Source organism: Atractosteus spatula, chromosome 9 (assembly GCF_055471065.1).
Source record: "Atractosteus spatula isolate fAtrSpa1 chromosome 9, fAtrSpa1.hap1, whole genome shotgun sequence".
In the NCBI taxonomy this organism is placed as follows: Eukaryota; Metazoa; Chordata; class Actinopteri; order Semionotiformes; family Lepisosteidae; genus Atractosteus; species Atractosteus spatula.
This window is the reverse complement of record NC_142714.1, coordinates 44,993,977-45,000,367: the sequence shown is the minus strand read 5'-3', so window position 1 is coordinate 45,000,367 and position 6,391 is coordinate 44,993,977.

Here is a 6,391-nt window from a genome sequence, read left to right as displayed (position 1 = left end):
TAATACACATGCACACTCTTATAGACTGCATATGTACAGTAGTACATGGGATAATTACAGAAACAAAGGAAAACGTAAGCAGACAATTCAAATTACACATTGTAGAGTATTCATTTAAAGCAAAAAATGAAATGTTGCCTATTGAGGTATTATATTGATCTGCTACTATGTGATTTTTTTTCTAAGGCAGGCCATATGAAAGTGCCAAACCAACTCAAGGACTAAATATAATGGACACTGCAACTTCGGTAAGGGAATTTCAAATGGCAAGAGCACAGAAATCAAAGTAGTGAATAAAAGCAAATCCTGTCAATAGATTTTAATTCAACGTCATGGTTCACCTACTGACCCAAGGCCTACAGTATGTACTGTCTTATCAATACATACTGTACTGTACATTTTGATATATATAGATGTATGCTGAATATGTCTTCAATCTTCTCAAAATACAAGTGAAGTGAAAATATTTATCAATACTACAGTATGTAATACAAAGAACATTCTATAATTCTGTTTTTATATAATTATAAATTAAGATCGACATTTAAGATTTCTTTCTTTTCTTTGTATATGCCTTTTGTAAGGTGCTATTGGCCCTATTTTCCCAAAACAGGATCGATGAGATGAACTTAAATAAAACAGCTTTTTGTAATGGGTGAATGACTAGACATTACAACACATGCTAAATGAAAAAATCTGCATCTGAAACTAAGAGATAAGATGAACTTTTAGGGTTATACAAGGTCACTGCCATGGGAACAGTATAGTTTTACTGTTGTGTATTCAAATATCCAGTTTAAGGTTACAGCACTTATAGTATCTACTCAGATCTTCAGTGTACTTCCGACAAAACTAAATCATGAGGCCCTCAGCAGCCCAGAAGCAGGACCAGAAAACACTGATGTGTGTTTCAGGAGTTTGATGTTTTAAATGCACTTCTGATCTCGTACAGATTAAGATAAGAGGCTCTGAAAAAAATTGCAAGCCTGTATAGAAACAAAGTGTTTACTTTGTCTCTACATTAGCAATGTCTTTGACAAATGTAGAAAAAATGCAGTGCGCTGTTTTTGAGGAGACATTCTTGGGGTTGTGGGACATACAAGTTGAATGTAATCTTTATTTTTTTGCTGCCGATTGTGTTGATATTTGTAAAAACATGCAAATTATTATATACTGTATGAGCAATTTGCTTTCATCTTAAGTAGTTTATGCAATACTTTTACACATATTATGTGTTTGTAATAATAATATTTCTAATTGAGGAGAAAATGATGTTGTGATGTTTATGACCACTGCCTTAATACATGTCACCCATATATAATAATATTTGCTTACATTTATATAGCACTTTTCTGGACACTCCACTCAAAACGCTTTACAGGTAATGGGGACTCCCCTCCACCACCACCAATGTGCAGCATCCACCTGGATGATGCGACGGCAGCCATAGTGTGCCAGAACACTCACCACACATCAGCTATCAGTGGGGAGGAGAGCAGAGTAATGAAACCAATTCATAGATGGGGATTATTAGGAGGCCATGATTGGTAAGGGCCAATGGGAAATTTGGCCAGGACACCGGGGTTACACCCCTACTCTTTTACTCTTTACGAGAAACGCCCTGGGATTTTTAATGACCACAGAGAGTCAGGACCTCGGTTTTATGTCTGAGCGCCCCCTGTTGGCCCCACTAACACCTCTTCTAGCAGCAACCTTAGTTTTTCCCAGGAGGTCTCCCATCCAGGTACTGACCAGGCTCACACCTGCTTAGCTTTAGTGGGCTGCCAGTTGTGAGTTGCAGGGTGATATGGCTGCTGGCTATACTGTATTTCATCATACATTTCATCATATGTGCTTAAGGTAGATAATAGGGACACAAAGAAATATTAGGTCTTTTTGTTGCAAGATGCTTGAAGATATAATATAGGTAGCAACTCAATGGTCAAAAGAACAAAATACTGCAGGAAATCACTGTCAAATGACCATATGACACCATCACCTCTGAGTATTCATTATGTCTGGTTAAAAAAGAAATCATTAAGTAAAGAGAAAAGAAGCCTGATGAGGTACTTTGAAAGTTTAAAGGCCATCATTAAAAGGGAGACATTAACCTTAAAAGAAGCTTTGAAATTTAGAAGAAACTCTCCTGGGACAAAAACACTATGCAAGAACCACAGTTTGTGTGATCCTTAGTTAGAACTAAGGGAACTAGAAAACATGAAATCCTAGCTGGAAGTCAGGGTTCTCTTATGTTTTGGGGATATGTTGGTCATCATCCCCCACTTCCGCCATATAATGGGCAAAACACTACTACAACCCAGTCATGGCAAATCATCAAGAGTAAAACTTCAAACCATTAAGTCACAGATGTTAGTCTTCCTCCCACTTTAATGATGCCATTCAAATTAAGGACAATTGAATCCAGATTATGTGTGTCTTGGGAATGCCAGGCCAGGTCATAAAGATTGAAGTTCTAACTCAAAATTACAACTGCAGGTTAATGGAGATAAATCATATACAGCACAAAGCCTCAATTAACGTAAACAACAAAATATGAGGGGTTTTAAATGATTGAAGTATAGGTTCCATTAGCATATAAGTCTTATCATTGTCTCATTAGTAAAAGCATTATCTGTATTCTTATTACAAATCCATTATCCACATATAGGTTTCTGACATACAATATTTGAAAAAAAAACAAGTTAAGGCTACAAACGCTAAAAACGTCTCAGTTACTGTACTCTTGCATAAAAGCTCGTTCTACCTCCCATTAACCACTTGCTATTCAACACTTAACATAACACATATAATTCTGCCAGTTCCAACTAATGTACTACCCAGTTGTCTACATCTGTTTTTACTTTTGGATTCTGGTCCTTATTTAAACATGAAAGTGCTACAAGAATGCAAGAGGCTCAAAGAGTTGAGACTACAGTAACACTAGAGTTATTCCGTTTACTGTAGTGTTAAATGAATGAGAATATGTGTTACCCTGGACTGAATGGTAATCTATCACAGGTTAACACCATACCTCCAGCCATACTGATACCCATTACAGCTGGGTTGCTTGGACCAAATGTTATCAAGCACAGCAGTGATGTCCAGATTGAATCGGTGAATCTCTAATAATGGGCCTAGAGACCCAAAAACAACTCTGGACTTCTGTGTTTAATACAACAAACACTTATACAGTGTGTAAATATGCACACAATGATGTATGCATACAACCTGCAAACTAAAAATAGGTGTTTCATAAAAGAAAATTACAAAAGTATTTTGGTTTGCTACAACCTGGAAAATGGCTTTAATTGTTCTTTAATTAAATAGTAATTTAATTAATGACTTTAATTCTTCCAGTTGCTATTTTCAGTCTAAAGTCAGAGTGCCTACAAACATTTCCAGTTGGGCCTTCTGTAAGCCAGTGAAAGGTTAATTCAGCTTCAATTTCTGTTCTATTATTGGCTTTCTCTCTTGAGACCTCCTTTTTAAAATGGCCTTTATAGTGCTCCATTTTTAATTAATAGTCAAAGCTCGAATCATGCTTGAAACTCTGGAAGAATGTGATAATGTTGGCTATTTAAATTTGATTGTGGCCGTGGATTGGATATAAAGTCTGATCAATTATGATACAAATATTACAATTAGGATAAAAACTATCTGTGCAGCTTAGGATACACTCTGAGAAAATGTAGCATTGCAACAATACCACAGAATGACATTTTTCGTCAGGTTGTAGATGCAAAGATGGAGATCTTTCAATGTTAAAGTGAAACTACATTGACATACTGTAGGCTCAGAAGATGCAGTGCAAAGATTCAGAGATATAAATATCTCCTGAATCATATTTGTTTTACATTTAAATTATCTGATGTGATTATCTATGTGATTATTTCAAGACAGGAACAAATGTTTCACTTACTGTATGCTAGTTCAACACCCGGATCCCTATTAAAGATATTAAAAGGCTTACTGCACTCTCGTAATGTTGCACTGGTCTTTTAGACCAAAGACTTGCCTCTTAGTATGTAACTTTCCAAAATGAAAGTCAAGGTTCATGGGAATCTGCTTTTGTAGTTTGTTTTGTTAAATTTGTAGCAGGCGTAAATCTGTGAGTGAGGGAGGGGAAGAGAATAAATGTGTGTGTGATAGAAGAGGTGGGGTGTTTTCATTATTGCATAGTTTTCCAAGAGGAAAAGGTCAAGGACAAAAAGCAAGTGAACCAATTATTGAAGTATAAAATGAAAGTGTAGGAACACAGTGAATATTTTTTCCATCTATGGTTTTAAGTTAATGAAACAAGGAGAAGCCCTTAAGTTTTGGCTAGTGGCTACCCCAAATTCTGCTTTTGATAGCAAAAAGTTTTTTTCTGACACTACTAGGGACTTTCTGTAAAAATATGTTTTGGAAAAGAAGATGATAACCAGGCATGATAGACAGGCAAGCAGCTCCAGAAATGACATAGAGCATTAAATACAGCATTAAGGCTACATTGTGTCACTGTGTCAAGAGACATGGCCCCTGAAATAAAGTACTTTGGGGTACTTTGGCAGAAAACAAGATCTAAAGAAATTATTATTAATTTTCAGCACTTTTTTTCAAAGCCCAGTAGAATATATTAAAAAGTCAGTCTTAGTTTTAAAAACACCATACCCTGTCATATTTATTTATTTTTATTAGTATAATCAGAAAGAATTGGTTTTAACAGACTAAAAGATATTATTTTACAACCTAATTAAATTATATTATTCAAGTAGACAGTAACTATGTACATGAAAAGGAGAGTGGGTTCTTCAGCCTAACACATGGCTTAGGTTTTAATAGAGCCCATGTGCTTAGTCATTTTCAAACCATGTCACTAGGCTTTCAGGCCAACAAAACTAACATCTGTGTTTGTGACATAAAGACATAAATCTTCCTTTGGTCATGCAAGATGCCACTATATGTACTGAAATTAAACAGAATACTTTTCAGATATAATGTTGCATTTGGGAATTCTGTGAAAAGGATTTAATAAGAGAAAAGGTTTCCCTTTCCTTGCAGCGTTTAGTTAAACAAGGGTGGTGTGACAGACCTTCAGGTTTTTTGTTACATTTTACACACAGTTTTCTCCTTTATTTTTTTCTGTAGCACAGATATATTTTAGAAATGTAATGGGTATGTGATTAGTTTGCTGATACTTTCAGTTACTGTCCAGCAGCTAAGGTTAGATTATTTTTATTTCATGTTGTTTCAGTGGGTTATCAATGTTTTCAGTTCAAAACAGGTTATGAGTGATTCTCTACTGTAGGTCCAGACACTGTGAAATTAGCGAAAAAACTCAGCACTAGCTGAGATGCAACCAATGAATGCTTTAAACTCCCTGAAGAGCAGGCTAGTTTACTGGCTTATGGCCTGTTCAATGCTGTGCAGCATGCTGTGATTGCTGTGAATGTAACAATCCTCCCCTTTTAACACTAACCACTTTTTCATGTAATGGTAGCAAAAAGCCTCTTTGTCTTTTAGTGAAAAACTACTGATTAAACATAAAAAAACCTCCATAATTACCACCCACTACATGAAAAGAAAGTATTATATTACCATATTTCGGAAGATCTTTGCCAAATTTCATGAAGTGTGAAGCATTGCAAGGAAAGTGAAAATCCTTGACCTTTCCTGTAGAAACTCTTTGACTTTTTTTGTTGTTTATTTCACCAGGGGGTGGGGTGAAAAGAAGGGAAATATCATACCAGGTGGCACAGCCAAAGGATATTCTTGCATTTTCTGTGCATCAAGCCTTTAATTTACGATCCCAAAACTATTTGGTATGCAGTTTCTCATGTACGGTAATTAATAAAACCTCAGAAGCAGATTGACATTATTGTCTTTTTAAATTTCCGTAAATATGAAGGGCAGCACAAAGAATATTGTTACACAGAAGGCTCCACAAGTTGTGTCTCCTTTCTTCTCTTTTCAGCATGGAATAATCCGTTACTTGTTCCTTCGCAACCTATGCATGCTGACACAGCTACCTACTGTACTTAAATATTGTTATATGCCTTTCATGTTAGAACATGAATTAATTATTTAGATTTTTCACAACAAAGAATACAAAGAAAATTAGATTGTTATTTATTATATTATATGGGACCGGTTCTAGCAAAGCTACCCCTATAATTTCCCAAAGATTTGGTAGCTTTCTTCTTGAGAGTTACTTAAACTGCCATGGCATTATTTGTTGTTGTATTTTTAAAATTATGTGTTCTGTATGAATCCAGTGATCAGTACCCACACGTAAGACTCCAGTCATTACATATTATAGCATATCACAACATCATCATATACAGTAAGATATTTAACCTATTTATTTATCCAGAGGTGTTATGTCCCAGTGTTTGGTCTATGTGTGTTTTTG